Here is a 26,873-nt window from a genome sequence, read left to right on the forward strand (position 1 = left end):
GACAACACGAGGAAAGTTTTTTTTAAATGAGTTATGATAATCTGGAATGCACTACCTGAAAGGGTGGGGAAAGCACACCCAGTAGTAACTTTCAAAAGAGAATTGGATAAATACTTGAAGGAAAAAAAATTACAAGGCTACACCAAAAGAACAAGGGAGTGGGATTAATTGAATAGCTCTTCCAAAGAGCTGGCAGAGGAATGATGGGCTGAATGGCCTCCTTCTGTATTGTACTATTGATTCTATGCATAAGAATTTGAACCCTCACTAGGAATGGAGGTGGGCAAGAGCTAAAAATAGCCCTGCTAGATGGCGTGGCAGTTCCCTGGCTCCATCCAGCCTCCGGGCCATTTTACCAAAGGTGGATGCAGGGAGTGGCAGGGATATCTGCCCACACATGCCAGGTAGCCAACATGGCCCATTAAGAACTATGTAAGGCCAATTAAAAGGAGGTTGACTGGGATTTTCCATTCGGCCTCCAGGTTCCCACAGTTGGCAGGGGCCAGTTTAGGTGCCTGGAAGTGGCCTCCCTGGCTGCAAAAACCATTTTTAATTTAAATTTTAAAAATTTGGAAAAAGGGCACCTCCATCTTAAAGCGCCCTCTCCCTTACTTACTTTCCGTTGCAGTGTTGCTCCTTTCAAGCTGGAAGGCCTCTAATTGGCCCTCAGCTTCAAGAGCTTGCCTACAGTCCTTAACTGGATGGCAAGCCTGCCCTCTGGCCATTAATTGGCTACCCCAGAAAAGAAAATCACAGAGAGATTGCTTCACACACAGTGCAGGCTTCTGACTCACATTTCAGCCAGACAGTGGGGTTCAGAAACCTGCAGGGAAAATCCTGCCCAATGACTAACTCTGAAAACAACATTGCACCTTGACTGAACTGGGATTTTAGTTTTGCTTTTAGCCTTTTTAAAAAAAAAATTGGCAGAAAAGTAATTAAATTTTTAGGCAAGGAGAACAATAATTACATTGCTGCACTTAACAGCCAGGGTTTTCACTTCACTGGTTGGAAAATTGCGGATTTTTGAATGCAGAAGCAGAAAAAGCAGCCATTTATAAATTCATTCCTTTCTGTTTAAATGTAACATTTAAGGTACAAGATTCCTGTGGGAAAAGTGTCCTGAAAGTGAAAAAATATTGCTGCTGTGATTTCATATTTACTTCTGATGCCCTGTTTTGCTGGACCTTCTACATCTATCTATATAGAACTGAAGAACTGGCTACAGATAAAATCTTGATTTTGCTACATTGTGAATAGCAAAGAAAGACAAAAGACATTAAAAAACTCTAAGAGCAAAAACACCCATAATAGATGTAGAAGGTAAGAAAGAGATGAAGTGAAATATATCGTACAACAAACTTAATTTTCTTAAAATCCTATTTTGTGCCTTTTGTTTTGAACAGCACTATAGGAGGGTTTTAAAAAGATGCACCTATGTCGGGCTGCTGGGGAACAGCGTTGCTTTGTTAGTTGTAATAAGGATCCATGAGTACTACAGTTTACATTAACTCTAGTTGCAGCATGGGAGCAGGGTGACTGCCCTGCTTCTAACTCTCACAGAAATATGGGAAGCTGTTACAGCATAACTAACAGACTTTGGGCAAAGAAGTTGGTTTTATTTTGTTACTGTGTTACAGACCACACTTTTACTGGCTGAGCTGAATGGCAGTCTGTTCCTGATGATTTACTTTTGTTGTGTGTTTAATGATCCAGTCATTGAAATTAAGCCATGTAAATAGCATGGGAAATGAGCAATTTAGTGCTGAAAAAAATAAAGTTGTCATAGTTTGTATTAACTAGCTCTGAATTAATACACCTTATTAGTTAAAATATTTAGTGATATTCACTCAAAGTAGAAGAGATCCACTGTACTCAGTCATACATATTTACAAAAGTGATTGCTCACATATTCTAGTTAGAAGTTATAACTGATTTAGTGCATGTTCTTGGGACTAAACAGTAAAGTGATAAGGAGCAGCAACTTCCAAACCACTGAAAAATAATTTTCATACTGGTTAGCACCAGTTACTGGTGTTACTAGAGTCCATTTGTTTATGTTAAAATTTGAGAATCTATATTTTTAAAAAACTGAATAGGATTTCAGTGGACATTGAGACATCAGGAGATAGCTGAACTTTATGGGTGCTTTTGGAAAGAAGGCAGGGTCAACAAGAGAGGTTCCTGGTTTTGACCAGTAAACAAATATTGGAAACCAGGCAATTTCAAGGAAACCAGCAGGGGGTTTGACCCAAGAGGTACCCTTTGTGTGACAAGGGAGAATTTATGACTTGGCATGTGACTTGTTTCTGGAAGGTTTTGGTTTCATTTTGAACTGTTTAAAAGGGTTTGGACTAAAGCAGGCAATTTGAATTTGATTTGGACCTGTCAGGAGATCAGAAAAAAAGAACCAGAAAAGTATTACCTCTGTAAAGAATCTTTGCTCTTGAAAAGAAAAAGTTTCTATGAAGTGGTACTGTTGCCTGCTGCATTTTGGAAGAAACCCTGAATTTGCCGAAACCTTGCATCTTTAAAAAAGGACTTTTGCATAGAATGTGAGAACTGACACCTGTTGCTACACCCCTGATGGAAGATGGAGTCATAGAGTTATACAACATAGAAACAGGCCCTTCGGCGCATCATGTCTCTGCCGGCCATCAAGCACCTAACTACCCTAATCCCATTTTCCAGTACTTGGCCCATAGCTCTGTATGCTATGGCATTTCAAGTGCTCATCTAAATACTTCTTAAATGTTGTGATGGTTCCTGCCTCTACCACCTCTTCAGGCAGTGTGTTCCAGATTCCAACCACCTTCTGAGTGAACTTACTGATCATACCTCCTATATTCACGTCAAAATCATTGTGATCTATGTGAAGCCGTCTGCAATTGAATTTCTTTGAATGCCTACCCAACACAGACTGTTCAGCAACCTCTCCTGGAAAGACTTGCAGTAGCATCCAACTATTCAACTTTGGGACATCTCACTAAATCAGAGAACTTCCTTCCAGATCATTGCAGTCTAAGTTTTCTTTTTCTTCCTTTGAAACAGCTGTAAACCAAAATGCCATTTTTCCCACTTAACCAGTTTTTGGATGTATGTGCATGAGGGCTAGGGAAAAAATGAGCTTTAATATCTCTATTCGTATTTATATTTACTTCATTATTAGTTAATATGTGGTTTTAATAATAAACAATTAATTTTGCTGTTTATTAAAGAAACCGGATTGGTGTGCTTTATTTTGGGGACAAACAGATTATCTAATTGGCTGTTTCGGTAAGTGGGAAAATTTATTGATATGCTGTGACCTGTGGAGAAGTGGGACTGAATTAACAGTGCACTCCTCCCTCCTCAGTCATAACACTGGAAATAGAGCATTAGGTGTGAGGGGAAAACAATAATGGTCTCATTTCAAAGCTGATAAAAAGACTACCTTAATTATAATGGAATTGTCTGCATGCATGAAAAATTGCTGAGAGTACTAAAATTGCTACTTTAGTGCCAAACTTAATTTCACCTTTCGTACAATATTACAATGTTAGCCCATTTAGGTTAGTAGCCTTCAATATCTGTTAATTATTTACTGTGAAATGGTCAGAATTAATCACTTTATTTATAAATTATTTAAGCTTTACTATATTCTTCTACATTCTCATACAGACACAAGCATTAAAGCAAAACAGTAACTTGTTGCAATTTTCCACCAACAAACAGTTAGATGTCGTGATCAGGGAAGCAGTGTGGCATCTGCATCTATGGAAGGATGAGCTAGACAGCTAAATAGCCTCCAAACATAGTAAACTTTTCAGTTTTACTGATCAGCTTTCCAACTGCTTCTTCCTCTTTGGCCTCCTTGACTTGAGAGCAATGGGTGAGCGCCTAGAGGTGGTCAGTGGTTTGTGGAGCAGCGCCTGGAGTGGCTATAAAGGCCAATTCTAGACTGACAGACTCTTCCACCGGCTCTGCAGATAAAATTGGTTGTCGGGGCTGTTACACAGTTGGCTCTCTCCTTGCACTTCTGTCTTTTTTCCTGCCAACTGCTAAGTCTCTTTGACTCGCCACTCTTTAGCCCAGCCTTTATGGCTGTCTGCCAGCTCTGGCGATCACTGGCAATTGACTCCCAGACTTGGGTCAATGTCACAGGACTTCACGTCACGTTTGCAGACGTCTTTAAAGCGGGGACATGGCCGGCCGGTGGGTCTGATACCAGTGACGAGTTCATTGTACAATGCGTCCTTTGGGACCCTGCCATCTTCCATGCAACTCACATGGCCAAGACATCTCAATCGCTGCTGGCTCAGTATATGCTGGGGATGTTGGCCGCCTCGAGGACTTCTGCGTTGGAGATACAGTCCTGCCACCTGATGCCAAGGATTCTCCAGAGGCAGCGAAGATGGAATGAGTTGAGACGTCGCTCTTGGTTGACATATGTTGTCCAGGCCTCGCTGCCGTCGAGCAAGGTACTGAGGATACAAGCTTGAAATACTCGGACTTTTGTGTTCCGTGTCAGTGCACCATTTTCCCCACACGCTCTTGGCCAGTCTGGACATAGCAGCAGATGCCTTTCCCATGCGCTTGTTGATTTCTGCATTGACAGGTTACTGGTGATAGTTGAGCCTAGGTAGGTGAACTCTTGAGCCACTTCCAGAGCGTCGTCGCCGATATTGATGGATGGAGCATTTCTGATGTCCTGTCTCATGATGTTTGTTTTCTTGAGGTTGATGGTTAGGCCAAATTTGTTGCAGGCAGCCACAATCCTGTCTGCAGAGACTCATTGACACTCTTCTGTGTGGGATGTTAATGCAGGATCGTCAGCAAAGAGTTCCCTAATGAGGGCTTTCCGTACTTTGGTCTTTGCTCTAAGGCAGGCAAGGTTGAACAACCTGCCATCTGATCTTGTGTGGAGGAAAATTCCTTCTTCTGAAGACTTGAACGCATGCGACAGCAGCAGTGAGAAAAAGATCCCAAACAGTGTAGGTGCGAGAACACAGCCCTGTTTCATGCCACTCGGGGTAGGAAAGGGGTCTGATGAGGCTGAATTGCGCCTTTCATATTGTCATGGAATGAGGTGATGATACTTATTAGCTTTGGTGGACATCCGATCGTTGCTATTAGTCTGAAGAGACGTCTGCTGACAAGGTCAAAGGCTTTGGTGAGATCTACGAAAGCAGCTTAGAGGGGCGACTGTTGTTCGCGGCATTTCTCCAGTAGTTGGCGAAGGGAGAATAGCATGTCAATGCTGGATCCCTCTGCTCGAAAGCCGCACTGTGCCTCAGGGTAGACACGCTCAGCCAGCTTCTGGAGTCTGTTCAAAACGACTCGAGCGAAGACTTTCCCCACTATGCAGAACAGGGAGATTCCACGGTAGTTGTTGCAGTCACCGCGGTCACCCTTGTTCTTATAGAGGGTGATAATATTGGCATCGCGCATGGCCTGTGGTACTGCTCCCTCATCCCAGCACAGGCATAGCAGTTCATGGAGTGCTGAGAGTATAGCAGGCTTGGCACTCTTGATTATTTCAGGGGTAATGCCATCCTTTCCAGGGGCTTTTCCACTGGCTAGAGAATCAATGGCATCACTGAGTTCCGATTTTTTTAGCTGTTCGTCCAGCTCATCCATGACTGGCAGAGACTGGGCTGCACTGAGGGCAGTATCAGTGACAATATTTTCCCTGGAGTACAGTTCTCGGTAGTGCTCCACCCAGCAGTCCATTTGCTTGCGTTGGTCAGTGATAGTTTCCCCTGATTTAGACATGAGGGGGGCGATCTTCTTGATGGTTGGCCCAGAATCGCTCTCAATGCCATCATACATTCTTCTGATGTTTTCGGTGTCAGAGGCAAGCTGCATACGACGGTTTAGGTGTTGCCAGTAGTCATTTGCACAGCGCCTGGCTGTTCTTCGTGCAGTGCTTCTGGCTACTTTAAGTGCTACGGATGTTAACTCGTTGGGGGCTTTCTTGTAGTTCAACAGTGTAGTGCGCTTAGTGGCTATAGTAGGTTCCAGCTCTTCAAAGTGAGACTGAAACCAGTCTGCATTCTGCTTCTCACATTTGCCAAAGGTGGTCATTGCAGAGTCATAGATGGCGTCTCTGATGTGGGCCCGCTTGGTCTCTGCATCCCCTGTAGGAGTGTTTTGAAGGGCTTTTCCAAGTGAATTTAGAAACTTAAGTAACAGCTGTGGATAAGAAATTCTGTTAGTGTTGATGCGCGGGCGGCCCTTCTGCTTGGAGTGATGTAGCTTCTTTGGTTTGAGTCTAACTTTGCTGCACACCAGGGAGCAGTCGGTGTCGCAGTCCGCACTGTGGAAGCTGCGTGTGATTTGGACACTGTTTATAGAGGCTCGCCTTGTGACGATGAGGTCCAGCTGGTGCCAATGTGATCTTGGGAGTCTCCATGAAACCTGGTGACAGGGTTCAGTATGAAAGAACGAGTTGGTGATGCAGAGGTTGTGACAGGTACACAACTCCAGCAGTCTCTGTCCATTCTCATTCATCCTTCCAATGCCATAGCACCCAAGGCAGGAGGGCCATGAGTCATGGTCAGCCCCAACCCTGGCGTTAAAGTCCTCCAGCAGGAACAAATGTTCGGTATTAGGAATGCTACTAATAATATTATGGAGTTCAATGTAGAACTGGTCTTTAACTTGAGGTGAGGAGCAGAGTGTTGGAGCATAGATACTGAGTAGGTGTACTGGACCAGAGGCGGTGAGCAGTCGGATGGACAATATGCGTTCTGAGCCATTTGAAGGTGGCTCTATCATGCTGAGCAATGAGTTTCTGATAGCGAAGCCCACTCCATGCTGTCTTGGTTCTTCAGGATCCCTACCCTGCCAGAAGGTGTAGTCTTGCTCTCTTAGAGATCCGATCACAAGGAGGCGTGTCTCCTGAAGTGCTGCAATGTCGACATCGAGTCTGTTGAGCTTGTTGTTGATGATGGCGGTCTTCCGAGAGTCGTTAATTTGTGCAAGGTCTTCCGACAGGCCAGGACACAGTTCTGGCATTCCAGCTTGCAAAACGAAGGGCTGGTACCTTCTTTCCTTTTTTTGTCACGCTGTTTAGTGCGGTGTTCCGGTCCACTTGTCGGGCAATGACGCCGAGCTCCAAGCACCCATTGATGCAGGTGGACTGTGGCGGGACAGAACCTTTCTGACCGGGGGCTGTCTGGTTTGAGGCAGGCGGTAGCTGTCCAGTGAGATGCGAGGACCTCTCCCGCTGATAAAGACAACCCGTGGCACCCAATCTCTATGCCAATTGAGCTGGACTTGTAACCCGTAACTGCTACCTTCCATGTTGTTTTGGTCGCTGTGAGGTGACTATGGAGTGACCTCTCCATGGCGCATGCCTGGTCGGAATGTATGGAGGTTGTGAGTTGCCCAAGTGTCAAAACCCCCCTCTCGGCCTTCCTAGTGAGGTCCAAAGGAGTGCAGAGCACGACGTTTGGCACCAGTATGGCTGCAGGACCTGCCAGAAACATGCCAGAGGTGACATGACCGCCTTAGGGGTTCCAACTGCTACTGGCAATATTTTTCTGCGAAGGTTGATGACAGAGTATCTCAGTACGTTTTATAAAAAAGCTTGTTCCAGAATTTTTTCAAGTTGCAAAATACATTTCACAATATGCATGTTTCTTTATTCAAACTAATAAATGTAGTTAAGAGGAATAAATAGCAGCGATACGACTGAATAATTAAACAAAAATGAGCCTCTTAAAGTTACTAAGTTAAGAGATCTGTGAAATTAAAATTCTGTTAGTCAGAAAAAAAAACACATCTGATCAGGAAAATATCAACATCATTGGTTTATTGTAGATAGGGTTTGATGAAGTAGATTGGGGTGGTGGCTTGTGTGGAGCATGAACAACAGCAAAGACCAGTGGGCTGAATGGTCTATATTGATGCAATAAATTCTAGGATGAAGGAAACCACGTTCCATCCAAATGGAAAGCTGCTAAATATTAATCATAGAAATAATGAGTGTGTGTCACACTGTGGATCCTGGAGATTGTAATATTTTCCAATATAATGTGTCTTGTGAATAAGTACTTTTGGCTAGCTTGTATCAGGCCTCTGGATTGAAGAGTGAGAAGAGAAATGCAGCTGTGCCCATGGTATGGATACTCTGAAAATCTAAGGGCTGGATAATGCCATTGGTGAAAGGGGCCAAGAGGGCTGTTAAAACCATTTGATGAGCAACTTTATTTAATATAAAAAGGTGTTTATATCCATTAAAAATAAAATTCACAACATAAAGAGGTGGTTGAAGAATTCATAGGGTGTTTGAATCATAGTTTTTGGTAGAATGTGAATGCAGAAAAAAATTTAAATTAACTAGAATGATTTATTAATGGCAAAGAAAAAAGACAAACATGTAGCCAGTAAGGAAGAAAACTGACACTTATTTACGACATAGAACTTTTATTAAAAAGGTACACACGCACATACGATGACTAATCTCAACAACCATCTTTAGAAATATGAATCCTCATCTTGTGCTAGCTCACAGGTTAATCACATGTACTATATACAAGAAGGTATCACTGCACGGTTCACATCAACAAGTTACCTTTTAGTCAGTAGTTACTATTTATAATTATAGTGTTTGAATAATGTAGAAGTGGAAGATGTTGTGAGCATTAATTATTAACTTATGCTTTACTGCCACAGGATCGAACACTCTCATCTCAGTCTGATAAACGTTAAAGAGGCAGCAATGCTGGCAGGTTCAGGGGCAGGAGAATATCTCGCAGCAACTTTGAGTAAATGGTCTACCTTTGTGTGTATTTTAAGTTTTGTATGCAGTTTCAGATAGGATCACTTCAAAACAAAATCACAGTTAATAGGTAAATTGGCCATTATAAATTGCCCCTAGTATAGGTAGGTGGGGATGTGGTAGGAATATGGGATTAGTGTAGGATTAGTATAAATGGGTGGCTGATGGTCAGCACAGACTCGGTGGGCCGAAGGGCCTGTTTCAGTGCTGTATCTCTAAATAAAATTTTTTAAAAAGTGTTGCATTTTCAATTAGATGTCAATATGTATGCACTGAACAAGAGGAAAAAGTAGTAAAAATCCAGATCAGAGGATAAATATAGATTACTAGTTGCATAATTAAATGATATACATAAATCTTTGGTCATCAAGTTTCTCCGGGAAAGATATTCCATTAAAAAGGTGGTGACGAGATCGGAGATGGGGTCCTTCCAACCAAGAAAGAATTTACATTTATATAGTAACTTATGACTGGCTGCTCCACGGAGAGCTGGCATGAACTCAATGAAGCCGATGGCCTCTTCTATGCTGTAAATGTCTCCATGACTCCGTCTGAGGATATTCCAAAGCAATTTTAAAATGCCGTCATTCTGGAGATGTAGGCAACGACAGCAGCTGTTCTGCAGACAGCAAGGTTCACAGGCAGATTAATGATCAGCTAATCTGTTCTCGGATGGGATAGTTGAAGGACAAATGTTGGTCAAAACACCAGTTAAACTATTTTGCCCTTCAAGTAGTCCAATGGGATCTCTGCAGCTTCTGAAACATGCAGGCAAGGCAACCAACAATGCATCATCCCCTCAGTATTGGACTGAAATAGCAGCCTAGATTATGTGCTTCGGTCCTGGAGCGGAACTTGAATTCACAACCTCCTGACTTGAGTGCTACCAACCAAGCCAAGTTGACAATGAAATAGCGGAAAATAAAAGAATTTTGCACAGACTTTCAAAAGGCTTAATCTACCTAGCTCAAGGGTCCTAATCCAGAATCCAGACATTACCTTCCTCTCCCTCCTACCTTAGTGTCAATCTGATATCTTTGTGTTCTGCTGAAATGTTCTCTTTAGTAACCAAAATAGATTCAGCTTCCTTATTCTTTTTTCACAGGTTATAAAACTGAGTCCAATAATTATCCTCACTATTTTGAAGTCTTTTCAGACACTGCCAAATGCTCTAATAGTTTGCAAACCTACCCCAGTAGTTCGTCCACTCTTTCACTGTAACTATATTTTCCACATTGCAAAACCTGGCCAGTTTCTCCAACCTGATTTACAAAGTCACAAAGTGTCTGCTGTGCACACATTGAAACAGAAAAGGTGGCAACACTAGCATAGTTGCTTAATACGGTTAACAATTTTTTACCCTCCATTACCATCCCTCTGATTATCATACGTTGATGCAGTGACATTATTTTAGCAGCTCAACACATCCATGAGCATCATCGTAGGGAGAGGGAAGAGACAAATAAAAAGACTGCAATGCAGCCAAGTCTACAATTGCAGATTTAGCAAACTAATTTAGCACAGAAATGCAAAAGAACCACATCACTAAGCCCCAGCATAACATTCCGTGGACCTGCTTATGCACCCATCATTTCACTTCCATTGCCAATTGTTAACAGACAATATGAAACTTTCAATTAAGTCAATTATTGTATTCATATCTTCCTGCTCACCTTCACAAGCCTTGAACCAAAAATCACAAGGCTACAGTTGTGAAAACAGAATTGTTACATTATGACTTGCTATGTTGCACTTCATATCAACAACAGTCATCCATTCGCTCAATTGAAATATTGTTCGTAAATTAAAGCTGTAGTCCACAACAACAACCCTGCAATATTGTAACGTCATTGTCTGTAGGTCCAAATATTGTCTTAAATACTTTAATGCTGGTATACTTTTTTTTTTCTTTGTAATTGGCCTGCATTTTCAATCTGGTTTCTCACCTCTCGCAGGAGATTTACTGTTCCTGTTAGATGGGAAATGTATACATCATGATACATAAGGCATCACATCTGTGTGGGATAGGCTGTCTGGGCCTGAAGGCCTTTTCCTGTCCATCTTTTTTGTATAGATTTTTAGATTGCCCTTTAGACAACAAAGTTGTAATCAGTAGATGTCTGAAGTCAGGACTGATAGTATCAATTTTTCTAAGGAATAAATCAGGCTACTTTTCTAACCTGAGTATTCTGCACCTATAGAGATATAAATGGATTGAAGGCAATTACTCTGGTCAAGCAAAGTGAAAAATGTAAAAGTTCTGGCATAATTCTACCCAGTAAAGACTTAATTTTGAAGAAACTACTGGAGTTATCTGTGTACAACAGTTTTAATAGTAGACAGCGAACACACCTGGAATAATGTCTATCATATATAAACTTAACATCAATCTGCACATCCTGAAGCTGCTAGAGGCAATTATGCAATACCCATGTTGGAAACAGACTGCCAGCTTGACTTAGCGGTAGAACAGTCACCTCAGTTAGACAGTTGTGGGTTCAAACCTGACTTTAAAGGCCCTGTAGATAATCTAGGCTGAAAGTTCAATGCAGCATTGAGGGAGTGCTGCACTTTCAGAAGTGCCATCTTTCTGATGAGACATTACACCAAGGTGATGTCTGCTTGTTCAGGTCAACATGAAAGATCCCATGGTACTAATCAAAGAGGAGCAGGGTAATTTGTCTGGTATCCTGGCTAATGCTTATCCTTCAACAAACACTTGGTCCTGTGTGCAATTTGGCTGCCACAATGACAACAATTCAAAAGTAATTGATAGACTATAAAGCACTTTGGACATCCTGAGGACATGAAAGATCTTATACAAACAAAAGTTATTTCTTTCCTTACCCTCTTGTAATGAAAACTGAGACTACATCAAATCTCAGGTGCCAAAATTACTGCCTGAATAACCTATAGATTTTTCAGATCAGAGAGTCTTCAATGAATATGATAGCTTATGGTATGGCAAATTAAATTATTTCATAGAAAAGTGTACTTTTCTGTAATTACAATTTGTATTTATATTGTGGTTTTATTGTAATAAGAGGTCCCAAGGTACTTCACACAGGGGTATTATAAAACCTAAAGAGATAAGACAGATGACCACAGAGGTAGGTTTTAAAGACTGTCTTAAAAGGAAAGCGAGGTAGAGAGGCTGAAAGGTTTAAGGAAATAATTTGAGTTTACAGCCCTTGCAGCTGAAGGCACGGCCACCAATAGTGAAGCAATTAAAAATCGGGGATATGATTAGGGAATGGTAGTGTTGTGGTAATGTTACTGGACTCGTAATGCAGAGGCCCAGACAAATACACCAAAGACACAAGTTAAAATCCCACCATGGCAGCAAGTGAATTTAAATTCAAATATTAATAAATTTGGAATAGAAAGCTAGTATGGTGACCATGAAACTACCAGACTGTTGGTGAAAAACCATCTGCTTCACTAATGTCATTTAGGGAAGGAAATCTGCCATCCTTACCTGGTCTGGCCTACATGTGACTCCAGACCCACAGCCCTCAGAAATGGCCAAGCAAGCCACTCAGTTGTATCAAACTGTTACAGAAAAGTCAAAAATAAAACTAGATGGACTACCCAGCATCGGCCTAGGCACCAGAATCAAAGGAACACCTTGTCCAGCCGACCCTGCAATGTCCTCCTCACCAACATCTGGGGAATTGGTGCCAAAATTGGGAGAGCTGTCCCACAGACTAGTCAAGCAATGTCATACCTTACAGCCAATGTCCAGACTCCTCTGTCACCATCCTAGGGTATGCCCTGTCCCACCAGAGGTGGCGGCACAGTGGTATACAGTCAGGGAAAGAGTGGCCCTGGGAGTCCTCAACACTGACTCTAAAGCCCATGAAGTCTCAAGGCACCAAGTCAAATATGTGTAAAGAAACCTACTGGTGATCATCACTTACTGCTTACCCTCAGCTAATGAATCAGTACTCCATGTTGAACACCACTTGGAAGAAGCATTAACGGTAGCACAGGCACATAATGTACTGTGGCTCGGGGATTTCAATGTCCATCATGAAAAATGGCTCAGCACCATGACTGACCAAGCTGGCTAAGTCTTAAAAGGACATATCTGCCAGACTGGGCCTGCAGCAGGTGGTGACAGAACAAACAAGATGGAAAAACCAAACTCAATCTACCTGTCACAGATGCATCTGTCCATGATAGTATTGATAGGAGCTATCAACGCACAGTCCCTGTGGAGATGAAGTCCCGTATGCACACTGAGGATACCCTCCTTCGTGTGTGTGGCATTACCACCGCGCTAAATGGGGTAAATTCATAACAGATCAAGCAGCTCGAACCTGGGCATCCATGAGGCGCTGTGGGCAATCAGCAGCAGAATTGTATTCAATCACAATCTGTAATCTCATGGTCCAGCATATCCCTCACTCTACCATTACCACCAAGCCAAGGGATCAACCCTGTTCAATGAGGAATACAGGAGAGTATGCCAGCAGCAGCACCAGCCATACCTCAAAATGAGGTACCAACCTGGTGAAGCTGCAACAGCAGAAGCAGCATGCAATAGACAGAGTGAAGGAATCCCACAACCAACATATCAGATCTAAGCTCTACAGTCCTGGCACTTTCAGTCATGAATGGTGGTGGACAATTAAACAACAAATGGGATGAGGAGGCTCCACTAATACCCCCATCCTCCAAGATGAAGGAGCCCAGCACATCAGTGCAAAAGACATGGTTGAAACATTTGCAGCCATCTTCAGCCAGAAGTACTGCGTGGATGATTCATCTCAACCACCTCCTGAGGACCCAGCATCACAGATGCCAGCCTTCAGCCAATTCGATTCACTCCACATGACATCAAGAAATGCACTGGATACTGCAAAGGCTATGGGTCCTGACCACATTCTGGCAATAGTACTGAAGACTTGAGCTCCAGAACTAGCTCCACCCTGAGCCAAGCTGTTCCAGTACCACTGCAACGCTGGCATCTACCCAACAATATCTAAAATTGTCCAGGTATGTCCTGCCCACAAAAAACAGGACAAATCCAATCCGGCCAATTACCACCCTAGCAGTCTACTCTCGGTCATCAAAGTGATGGAAGGTGTTATTGAAAGTGTTATCAAGTGGCATGTGCTCAGCAACAACCTGCTCACCGATAGTTTGGGTTCCACCAGCACCTGACCTCATTACAGCATGGACAAAAGAGCTGAATTCCAGAGGTGAGGAGAGAGTGACTGCCCTTGACATCAAGATGGCATTTGACCAAGTATGGCATCAAAAGCCTTAGCAAAACTGAAGTTACTGGGAACTGGGGGAAAGCTCTTCATTGGCTGGAGTCATACCTAGCACAAAGGAAGATGGTTGTGGCTGTTGGAGGTCAATCATCTCAGTTCCAGGACATCACTGCAGGAGTTCCTCAGGGTAGTGTCCTAGGCCCAACCATCTTCAGCTGCTTCATCAATGACCTTCCTTCAATCATAAGGTCAGAAGTGGGGATGTTCGCTAACGATTTTGCAGTATTCAGTACCATTCACGACTTCTCAGATCCTGAAGCAGTCCATGCCTACGTGCAGCAAGACCTGGACAACATCCAGGCTTGGGCTGATAAGTGGCAAGTAATATTAATGCAACACAAGTTCCAGGCAATGACCATCTCCAACAAGATAGAATCTAACTACCTCAATTTGACTTTCAATGGCATTATGATCGCTGAATTCCCCCACTATCAACATCCTAGGGATTACCATTGACCAGAAACTTAACTGGACCAGCCATGTAAATACTGTGGCTGCAAAACAAGGTCAGAGGCTGTGAATTCTGCAGTGAGTAACTCACCTGCTGACTCCCCAGAGCCTGTTCACCATCTACAAGGCAGAATTCAGGAGTGTGATGGAATACTCTCCACTTGCCTGGACATGTGCAGCTCCAACAACACTCAAGCAGCTCATCACTATCCAGGACAAAGCAGCCCACCAGATCTGCACCCCATCCACCACCTTCAACATTCACTCCTCCACCACTAGCACACAATGGCAGCATTGTGTACCATGTACAAGATGCACTACAGGAACTCTCCAAGGTTCCTTCGACAGCACCTTCCAAACCTGCGACCTCTACCACCTAGAAGGTCAAAGGCAGCAGACGCATGGGAACATCACCACCTGCAAGTTCCCCTCCAAGCCAAACACCATTCTGACTTGGAACTATACTGCGTTCCTTCACTGTCACGAGGTTAAAAACCTGGAACTCCCTTTCTAACAGCACTGCGGGTGTACCTATACCAGATGCAACAGTTCCAGAAGGTAACACGCCATCACCTTCTCAACAAGGAATGGGCAGCTAGTGTCAACCTTGCCAGTAACAGTCACATCCCAGGAATGAATAAAAAAAAGTCAGAGTTAGCGATATCACGGAGGGTTGTGGGCCGGCACAGTGGCGCAGTGGTTAGCACCGCAGCCTCACAGCTCCAGTGACCCGGGTTCAATTCTGGGTACTGCCTGTGTAGAGTTTGCAAGTTCTACCTGTGTCTGCGTGGGTTTCCTCCGGGTGCTCCGGTTTCCTCCCACATGCCAAAGACTTGCAGGTTGATAGGTTAATTGGCCATTATAAATTGCCCCTAGTATAGGTAGGTGGTAGGGAAATATAGGGACAGGTGGGGATGTGGTAGGAATATGGGATTAGTGTAGGATTAGTATAAATGGGTGGTTGATGGTCGGCACAGACTCGGTGGGCCGAAGGGCCTGTTTCAGTGCTGTATCTCTAAAACTAAAAAACTAAAATGGGTAGGGGTGAGACCATAGAGAGATTCATAGAGGCTATGAAAGTCTAAAATATTAGTTCAAGAATAAACAACGTCATCTTGTCCTAAATACCATTGTATTCCTACCATTTTGACAGTTTATTTTTGAAATCCCAGTGTATAGGATTTTAATATTAATAACAATGTTTGAAAAGAAAACAACTCGCATTTGTTACTGAAGAAATTTCTTCACAAGGTACACCAGATGTTGATTTTGGCACTAAGATCAATAAGTCTAAAAAACATTATCTGATCACATGCCATTCACCTTACAACTGCTTCCTTGCAACCATTTTTCATTAATGCTGTCATGTGGTCACAGGAATTAGAATATTAGTAAACTTACAATAGCTAATTCCTTACCCTGCCCCTCCCAAGGCAACAAAATCATTGCCTCAGTGAATGCATCAGCTGCTCAAACCTGAATCCACACAACTAGCAGACAGGTTATACCAATGAAATCACTTGCACTAATCCAAAAGAGATTTTTTTTGCTCAGAGACATTTACAGCATAGAAGGAGGCCATTTGGTCCATCATATCCATGCCAGCTGTCTGTGGAACAATCCAGTCAGTCCCACTCTGCCGCTCGGTCTCCATAGTCCTACAAGTTTATTTCCTTCAAGTGCCGATCCAACTTCCTGTTGATTGCCTCCGCTTTCGCTGTCCTCTTGGCAGCTAGTTCCAGATCAATTTCACTCGTTGCGTAAAAAAGTTCTTCCTCATATTCCCCCTGCATCTCTTATCCAAAACCTTGGTCTCCCCTACATTGGGGAGACCAAATGCAGATTGGGTGATCGCTTTGCGGAACACCTTCGCTCAGTCCGTAGGCATGACCCCGCGCTTCTTGTTGCTGGCCATTTCAACAACCCACCACCACCCCCGCCCCCCGCAACCCCACTCTCATGCTCACATCTCTGTCCTGGGATTGCTGCAGTGTTCCAACGAACATCAACACAAGCTCGAAGAACAGCATCTCATTTACTGATTAGGCACGCTACAGCCTGCCAGACTGAACACTGAATTCAATGATTTCAGAGCATGACAGGGACCCCCCCCCCCCCCCCCACCAACCCCACTTTTTATGTTTAGTTATTTTTTTCTTTTTTATTTGGTCATTTTTTTTTTAGTTTGGTTAGTTTGTTTCTACTGTGCCTACCCACTGTTTCTGTTTAAAAAATTTTTTTTTAATGTTTGTGCTTAGAGTGCTCTGTGCTTTACAGTTAATTCACACCCTCTCTGTACTAAAGCTTTGTCTTTCAGCACACCATTAACATACCATTTGCCTTTGTTCCATGACCTTCTGCTCAGTTATTCTCTGTGACCTTATCCCATCAACAGCTTCTCTTTAGTTAGCTCTTACCACCCCCCCCCCCCCGCTTTACTTGCTTAAAACCTTTTGCATTTCTAATATCTGCCAGTTCTGATGAAGGGTCACTGACCTGAAACGTTAACACTGCTTCTCTCTCCACAGATGCTGCCAGACCCGAGTATTTCCAGCATTTCTTGTTTTTACTTCAATCTGTGTCCCCTAGCCCTTGCACCATCAGTTCATGGGAACAGTTGTTCCTTGTCTATCTCATCTAAGCCTTTTCCAACCTAACCTTGCAACTAAAATCCTCAATTCCTGGAACGATTCTGGTAAAGCTCCTCTGCACCCTCTCAAGGACCCTCACATCTCTAAAGTGTGGTGATCAGATTTGGATGCAATACTCTAGTTGGGGCCTAATTAGAGCTTTATAAAGGATCAGCATAACTTCCCTGCTTTTGTACTGTCAGAATTGATGAAGCCCCAGATCCCATATACTTTGCTAACCACTCTCTCAATGTTTCCTGCCATCTTCAAAGTTGGATGCATATGCACCCCAAGATCCCTCTGTTCCTACATACTCTTTAGAACTGTAGCATCAAGTCTATATAGCCACGCCTCACCTCACACTTGTCTGTATTAAATTCCATCTCCATTTGTCCACCCATTCTGCTAAACTATGACCAGTTGCAGGCAATTCGTATCAGCCTCACTGATTGCCACTCCTCCAAGTTTGGCATCAGCAAATTTTGAAATTCTACTCTATATTTAAGCACCAAGTCATTTATATATACATATCAAAAAAGCAGTGGTCCCAGGACTGACCATTGGGCAGCACCACTGGCTACCATCCTCCAGTCTGAAAAACAACCATTTACCACAACTCACTGTTTTCTGTCCTTCAGCTAAATTTTTGGACACTGACCCTCCGAATCCATGAGCCTCAATGTTGTTAATCAGCCTTTTATGTGGTACTTTATCAAATGATAGACAACATCCACTGCATTCCCTTCATCAACCTTCTGTTACTTCATCAAAAAATCCAATTAAATTCATCAGGTATGATCTGCCTTTTACACTCAGTTTAGAATTACTTTTGATCTTTCTTACCAGCCTCCTGATATCCTTTCATCAACTGGAAAAGCAACTGATACTTCAGCTGCATGCAACACAAAGAAGTGCAACGTAACACTAAACTATTTCCATAAAAACAAATCCTGCTTCCCCTTCCGTGCTTGGTTCTCTAGACTTTCAAAATCATAGACCTCCCATTTACCTATCACCATGTACAAGCAACTAGTGTTAGATTATACTTTCTGTCTTATTTTTAAATTTTGCAGGGTTGTGCTACATCAACTGAGGTTTAATGTAGGAAGCATCCCAAGATACATTATTGGAAGAAGGAGGGGGCAGTAGAGGCATTCAAAAAAATAAAGGCGCAAATGTCAAGCCAAGATGGGAGAGTTAGGATCATGTTTGACTTAAACGATGGATTCAAGAAGGTTTTACAGATAGAGAGAGAAGAGGAGAAATGAAGGTATAGGAAGAGGTCAGGAAAGCTGAACTGAGTGGCTGAAGATTCTGCCACAAGGGGGAGGGGCATACACAAAAGGCCAAGGACACAGGAGGTTGTAGAGATAGAGTAGGTGAGGACAAAGATTCTAAATTCAATCTATTCAGGGACAGGGAGCCAGTGTTGATTTGTGAGCATAGGTCAGGGGTGGGGTGTGGAAAGAGGAAGTGATGAACAGGAAGGAATTAGCAAAGGACAGGGGATGGGCAACTATATGTTGAACAAGTTAGAGTGAGAATGGAGAATAGGAGGATATTGATAAAGTTATAAATTATTTTTACTGGATGGTGAATCAGCAACTACAGGCTATAATTTGAAGATCACTAAAGTGATGCAGTGGAAGATAATCTTTATTATATTATGAATATTGTCACGAAAACATGCTATGTCAAATGATTTTTAATCCACCAGCTGGAAACCTGAATTAATTAAAAAACAGATAAAAGGTGACTGTTAGCAGCAAACGATGGCCATCCCAGTTTGCATCACTGTACTCCACAGTCCAATGCAGAGGTGGAGATGGGTTGTCTGCACAGACCCATCAAGAACAATGACCTGGGGAATCTGAGTGAACTACCTATCCTGTTCCCATTAGAAAGGCATCAAGACAATCACCTGAATATTAAACTGGTGGAGAAGAACCACTCAAACCTAATCATTTGAACAATGGGACCCTGGCTGTGAGAAGGGAATTCCTAGGCATGGACTAATTAAGTTGCAAGCAGGAATGCACACTAGTAAATTCCACGCTTGAATCACTGGGTGACAGTCAGGTGACATGCCCACCATCTGTGTTTATAAGATGGTGTTTTCTCTGCAGCAATGAGACAATCAGCCAATGACAAGAGAAGATCCAAGTGGGGTCCCTCCTTCCTTTCTCTCTCTCCAATCCACATTGGAAGCTTCAAACCCTGCCTGCTGACCATAACCACCAAGACATATCCCTGCTGCAGACAGAGACCCCTTGAAGGAAATCAGCCACATTGCTGCCTCCAGGAGAACCACTGAATCAGCCATCCACATCTTCAAATCAGAAGCCTCAGGACCCCAAAAGAAAGTTGCATGATCACCGAATTCATTCTGAAGCCAGCGAGTCACCAACCTCCACAGATTGTATACCCCTTTTATTTCTGTGGATTCTAATTCGACCAATCTATCCTTCATTACTCTGTAACCTATGTGTGTGTGTATGTGAGAGAGAGAGAGAGAGAAAGTTGGAACAGTAGTTTATTATTTTACTTTGATTGGTTTAAGCACAATAAAGTTAACCTTTTTGTTAAACTCAAGAAAACCTGTCCACTTGGTTCTTTTTATGATCACGGTGTGTAAACAGTTAAACACTCACTGAATTGGCAAGTATATACACTCCAAAAAAAATAAAATAAACTTGTTGTGATCGTAACAATATCAAGTCAATTTGACAGCTTTTAGGTCACACTGATGCCCTGGAGTTGCATTGCAGATTCTAAGACAACCAGAAAACAAATCAAGTTTCTTTTAAGAAATACTCCAAGGCCACCTTAAGACTACTGTATAGTGTTCTTACTTCAGTAACTTCAACTGGTGCATAGCGAACTTTATAACCTTTCATTCTAAATAGACATAATGCAGCTCTGCAATATTCGTATTAAGTATTCATGTGCAGAAACACATTTTGATCCAGCACAAAGTAACACTAGCTAGATGGTACAACTTATATGGTTCAACTTATATGGTTCATCACAAACATAGGTAGCCAGTACTTCCAGATCCTGACTAATAAATTTAACTTCAGAAAAAATATTGGCTATCCTTGGCAGAAAATTATGCTGAACCTTTATAAGCTCTGGTTAGGCCACAGCTAGTGTATTGTGTCCCTTTATGCATATTGATGGATGATTTGATAGAGGTGTACAAGGTTTGGATGGGGTAGACAAAGAAAAGCTGCTCCATTAGCTGATGGTACAAGGACAAGGAGACATAGTTTTAAAGTTTTGGGCAAGAGATACTGGGGGAATGTGAGGAAGAACTTTTTTTAATGCAGTGAATAGTAACGACCTAGGACTTGAGGTGTTTGAGTGGTGCAAGCAGAGACCATGAATGATTTCAAAAGGAAATTGGATGGGCACTTGAAGGAAATAAAATAACAAGGCTACGGGGATAGAGCTGGGGAATCGGACTGATTGAATTGCTGCACAGAAAGCCGACATGGACCCCATTGGATGAATGGCCTCCTCCTGCGCTGTTACAGCTGTAAGTGAAACAGCTTCTAGAATGAAATCTAAACAGGAACAGTATTTTACAAGCCTGAAGATCCCATTGCTGCCACCCCACAACAGTGAAACACTTCAAACTCTCAGGTCCACTTAGAGTGACAGGACTCCAGCGCTTTCGAATAACCGAAAGAACTGCACAGCTCTCCAAATGGCAACAGTAGCAGCTGCAATTGGTAACATGTGTTATTCTGATCACCGGAGAGTGTATGGGTGAACAATGCAATTAAAACATAAAACACCTATTATGTATACTACTTTTTAGTATCTCTGGATAGAACATATCTAAGTGACTGCCCATGCTCCATGTTGAGGGCACAGCTGAATCTGCGACTTGTGGCAACAAGTGATATTGGAAGTGAAGTGAGGGAGAGGGCGGCCGGCTGATGGATCTGCCGATAGTGAAAGGGAGTTTCCAGCCTGCTTCAGGAAACCAGCAACCGGGCTGGTGCGGCCTGGGCTGCCGCATCTCGGAAACTTTGGCTCGTCCATGAGGAAAGTTTTAAAAGAGAGAGCAGAGTGGGGAGGGGAAGAGGCTCTTTAGTTCACACTCACCATCGCCACACTCGGAGCCACTACATTCTGGCCAAAGGTGGAAGCAGCTCCTGCCGGCCAAGCGGCCGGCCACCGGCTCAGCTCCTGCGACTCCCTCGCACCATGTGCCCGCGGCGGTGTCCGCTCTGCCAAGCAACTGGTAGCGGACGCTGCACAAGACGGGGTTCCCTCGGCGACTGGGAGCTGGGCTCTGGTTGTACTGTTCCTTCCCTCACTCTCGCTCCCTCGCAAACTCCACCAGGAAGTCCTCACCCTTCCCTCCAACACCGAGCGGCAAACTCCACACAACGCATTGTGGGACACCCTCCGCCCCGATTCCGGCTCCAGTCTGCACTTGTAGGGTGGATCTACCGTTGATAGTTCCCGGAGTGGCTGCTCATATATCTTCACCTGTTTACAGACTGAATAAAACTCTTTGATCTTCTCTTGCACTTTCTTGCAGAGTTCCTTTGCATTGCCCTGCTGCTTCTCCTTTACAATATAATCTTCTTTAACAAATGCTGAACCGGGGCGACCAGAAAGATGGTATTGTTTTTTTAAATTCATTTATGGGATGTGGGCCAGCATTTATTGCCCATTCCTACTTGCCTTTGAGATGGTGGTGGTGAGCTGCCTTCTTGAACTGCTGCGGACCATGTGAGGTAAGTAAGTACACCCACAGTGCTGTTTGGAAGGGAGTTGTAGGATTTTGATCCAGTGACAGTGAAGGAACTGCGATATATTCCAAGTCAGGATGGCGTGTGGCTTGGAGGGGAACTTGCAGGTGGTAGTGTACCCATGTATTTGCTGCCCTTGTCCCTCGCGGTGTTCGATGTTCAGGTTTGGAAAGTGCTGTCTAAGAAGCCTTGGTGCGTTGTTGCAGTGCATCTTGTAGATGGTACTCACTCCTGCCATTGTGCATCGGTGGTGGAGGGAGTGAATGTTTTGGATGGGGTGCCAATCAAGTGGGCTGCTTTGTCCTGGATGGTGTCGAGCTTCTTGAGTGTTGGAGCTGCACCCATCCAGGCAAGCGGAGAGTATTCCATTACACTCCTGACTTGTCTTTGTAGAAATTGTCCATCATTGAGTTATCCTAAGAAGATTCAGGTAGGCCTGCTCCTTGAATGGCAGCAGTCTTGGTGATGGTGTGAGCCGGGGAATTCTGAATATTGGCCCAGGAACAAGGATATATGTCCAATTCAGGATAAAGTGTTGGTTGGAATTGATGGTGTTCTCACAACATTGCTGCTGGTGGCTTCAGTGGTAGAAGCTTGGGGAGTTGCTGCAATGCATCCTGGTTGTTACACTCACCTAAGCAGTAATTCTTCATGAGCGAGCCTAAGCAAAAGGGAGTTGGCAAGGCATACTGTGGTGGAACCTAATCCTGCACTTATGATCTGTAGCAGAGCCCTGCTTATGTGCTGTAAAGTATAGCTGTGCCCTTCCATTTAAAATGGGTACAATCTGCTAACAGCCCAAGCTAGGCTTAATGCAAAAGGAAGGTGGGGGCCCTCTGACCTGTTCTTTATGGGGCCACACCATGGACCTACAGTAGTGACCCCTGCACAAACTCCATATCATGTTCAAAAAACAAGTTGAACCAGAACTATATGGGCACAAGTGCTTGAGGGCTGAATGTTACAGGCTTGAGGCCTACTTGTGGACTCTGTAGGGTGTCATGTAATGCTGGCATTGAGTGCCTTACATTAAATTGTTACTACTGTAGCTTCCTAAACTCTTTTTCCTTGTCCATTCTTTTGAAAAAAAAATGCATCCTGTGGTTACTACATACTGCACCAAAATGCACCAGTGACAGAAGGGATGGATGTTGAATCCAGTAGTTGGGGCATTGATGAAGCAAGCTGCTCTGTACTCAATAATGTTGAGACTTTTTGAGAGGCCATACCCATCATAGCAAGTCGTGACCATTCCATCAGACTCCTGACTTGAATCTTTTAGATCGTTCAGAGGCTGTGAGGGTTCAGAAGGTGAGCTATTCATTACAAAATATGTAGTTTTTGTCCTCTTATAGTCACAGCATTGATATAGCTGGTCCAGTTAATCTTCTGATCAGGGGTGATCCCCACAATATTAATAGAGGGAGTCTGAGCAATGGTGGTGCCATTGAGGGTCAAGGGGGTTGAATGGTGGAGATGGTCAACACCTGGCTAATGTTACTTTCCATTTGTCAGCACATGCCAGGATGTTGTCTGTATACTGCATCGGCTGCTTCATTATCAGAGGAGTTAATTATGGAGTGGGGCAGTTTAGAATCTTCAGTGAACAGCCCCATTCCTGACTTTATACATGACAGAGAGAAGGTTTATGATGAAGCACCGAAAGACAGTTGAGATGAATTAGGAACACCTGCAATGATGATCTAGGGCAATAATGATTGGCCTCCCACAAACACAACCATCTTTCGTGCCCATTGTGACCAGTTATAAGATGGTTCATTCCTTTGACCACCCTTTCCCCCCCACCCCCACACCCCCACCCACCCCCACCAGTGGCATCATTATTTCTAGGGCACCTTGATCCTACACTCCTTGGTACCACACTCAAATTACTTTTAAACATATATTGTATAAAGGGGCTTTGGATGTTTTATTTTTCTAAATTATAATCCAGTTTGTTTCTACTGTTGTTTTCTTGCCTCTCAATATGCCTGAATCATGCATTGACCAGGGAGCAGGTTGGACAGACTGCTGCCATTCTGTTGCATATATTTGGAAGTGAGCTGAGATTGGCACAAAATCTTACTGTTTTATCATCCTCCCTTTGAGGAAGTCCCTGGGTCAGGGACTGGTTGCATAGCTAAGACTGGAAAATTGCATCATGTGGAAATTAAGCCATAAGCTCTACCATTATGTGGTGTCATACTTTGGCATACTATTCACAGAAAAAAAAAAGAATATTGATAAAAGTTTGCGAGTAAAGGAAAAAAGTATATATGAGCTGTTTTGTCTCTCTGACAAAGAATGCCGGATGTGCTACTGAAAAATCATCACCCAGGCATGAACCTGGAGGCTTTTATTCATGTAACTAACTGTTGCGACATACTCTTTCTGCATAGCTCATGACAATACCAGGTAATTATGTTTGGTATTCAAGCCATTTGTTGAAACACTTCTTTTAAATAATTTATGCGACATACAGACTGGTAATTCATAGTGTCATGAAGGAACAGGTGGTACATCCCCTCCATCAGAATGGGGGTAACTTATATGCCAAAAGCAGAGTCTGAAGGGTTTTAAACATTAAAAATGGATTGTGACTGCCTCCTTGGGATCTACAGACAGTGAATCAATACTGATAGCTGAGGGGCTTTTTTCCTTAAGTTAATAAATTATCAGATATTTGAAAGGCTAAAAATAGGATTATTTTTCAATCACTGTCAGGTATCATATAAAGGCTATTCAAGTTAACATAAACAGATTGATAAGAATGTGGAATAAACAAATCTAATGAATGCTGAACCATGACAGGAAATGTTTTCTGTAAGAGGGTAATACCGAGGTTTAACACCTCTCACTTATGGTGTGAGAGTTAACTTCAAAGGATTGCTGTATTATGTAATGAATCTCATGAATCACAGTACAGATTGCTGATGTCCTTAGTTCTAAGTGGGGAGACTGAAAGTTTTTTTGTCAGCTACATAAAACAGTTGGCACTGTTTCCCAAATAAAGGAAATTGTTTACAGTTTAGTACAGGAGTGATAAATGATTCCTGACAACTGAAATAAATACATTAGTTATCAGCTGTTCTTGGTTGTCATTATATTTATTTCAGCCTAGATCAGTTGAGTTATTCTATTGAATCATAATGTTAAATATTATCAAGGAAGATGCCTGCACTTACCAGAAGACTTACTTAGACAACCTCTCTTATACTGTTTTTTAATAAATGGTTGCTTGGGATTCCCTTATCCAGAATCTTCCTGACTGTGATATTGTAAAATTCTAATCCATTCAAAGAATGAAGAGCGAGTATTACCCACAGGCCACTGTACCATCCATTATGTCACATCAGCGGAAATCGTGCACAAAATGGTCTGACCATCATTTTTCAGTCCTCACTGGATACAGGTGTGGTGCAGGAGGATTGGAGAACTGCTAACGTTGTACCTCTGTTTAAAAAGGGAGCAAGGGATAGACCGAATAATTATAGGCCAGTCAGTGTAACCTCGTAGTAGGCAAATTATTGCAATCTATTCTGAGAGACAGGATAAACTGTTACTTCGAAAGGCACAGATTAATCAAGGATAGTCAGCATGGATTTGTGAAGGGAAGTTCTTGTTTGACCAACTTGATCAAATATTTTGAAGAAGTAACAAGGAAGATAAATGAGGGCAGTGCAGTTGATGTGGTCTTTAGGGTGGCACAGTGGTTAGCACTGCAGCCTCACAGCTCCAGGGACCCGGGTTCGATTCTGGGTACTGCCTGTGTGGAGTTTGCAAGTTCTCCCTGTGTCTGCGTGGGTTTTCTCCGGGTGCTCCGGTTTCCTCCCACAAGCCAAAAGACTTGCAAGTTGATAGGTAAATTGGCCATTATAAATTGTCACTAGTATAGGTAGGTGGTAGGGAAATATAGAGACAGGTGGGGATGTTTGGTAGGAATATGGTAGTGTAGGATTAGTATAAATGGGTGGTTGATGGTCGGCACAGACTCGGTGGGCCAAAGGGCCTGTTTCAGTGCTGTATCTCTCATCTCATCATCATCTACATTGATTTTAGCAAGGCTTTTGACAAGGTCTCACATGGTAGACTGGTTAAAAAAATAAAATCCCATGGGATCCAGGGAAATGCAGCAAGGTGGATACAAAATTGGCTCAGTGGCAGGAAACAAAGGGTAATTGTTGATGGGTGTTTTGCGACTGGAGGGCTGTTTCCAGTGGCGTTCCACAGGGCTCAGTACAGGGTCCCCTGCTTTTTGTGGTATATATTAACGATTTGGACTTAAATATACGGGGCATGATAGTATACAAAATTTTGAGGGGCATGGATAGGGTAGATAAGAAGACACATTTTCCCTTAGCGGAGGTGTCAATAACCAGGAGGCATAGATTTAAAGTAAGGGGCAGGAGATTTAGAGGGGATTTGAGGAAAAGTTTTTTCACTCAGAGGGTAGTTAGAATCTGGAACACACTGCCTGAAGGGGTGGTTGAGGCAGGAGCCCTCACAACATTTAACAAGTATTTAGATGAGCACTTGAAACGCCATAGCATACAAGGCTACGGGCCAAGTGCTGAAAAATGGAATTAGAATAGATAGGTGTTTGATGGCCAGCACAGACACAATGAGCCAAAGGGCCTGTTTCTCTGCTGTATAACTCTATGACTCCATGATCAAGAAGTTTGCAGACGACACAAGGATTGGCCGTGTGATAGATAGTGAGGAGGATAGCTGTAGGCTGCAGGAAGATATTGATTGTCTGGTCAGATGGGCAGAAAAGTGGCAAATGGAATTCAACCCAGAGAAGCGTGAGGTGATGCATTTGGGGAGGTCAAACAAGGCAAAGGAATACATGATAATTGGGAAAATACTGAGAAGTGTAGAGGATGTGAGGGACCTTGGAGTGAATATCCACAGATCCCTGAAGGTAGCAGGACAGGTCGATAAGGTGTTTAAGAAGGCTTATGGAATCCTTTCC

The 26,873-nt window shown here is 43.1% G+C and overlaps 1 protein-coding gene across 1 annotated transcript in view; it reads right to left on the bottom strand.

Moving 5' to 3' along the window:
- poc1bl (POC1 centriolar protein homolog B (Chlamydomonas), like) overlaps nucleotides 1-21,560 on the bottom strand; it is a 60,656-nt gene extending 39,096 nt beyond the window's left edge. Inside the window, exon 1 of the mRNA XM_068010039.1 lies at nucleotides 21,243-21,560. The gene's annotated coding sequence lies outside the window, so the exon portion shown is untranslated. The remainder of the gene's footprint in view (nucleotides 1-21,242) is intronic.
- Between the last annotated feature and the right edge of the window lie 5,313 nt (nucleotides 21,561-26,873).

The sequence above is a fragment of the Heterodontus francisci genome, chromosome 2, assembly GCF_036365525.1.
Source record: "Heterodontus francisci isolate sHetFra1 chromosome 2, sHetFra1.hap1, whole genome shotgun sequence".
NCBI classification, from domain to species: Eukaryota; Metazoa; Chordata; class Chondrichthyes; order Heterodontiformes; family Heterodontidae; genus Heterodontus; species Heterodontus francisci.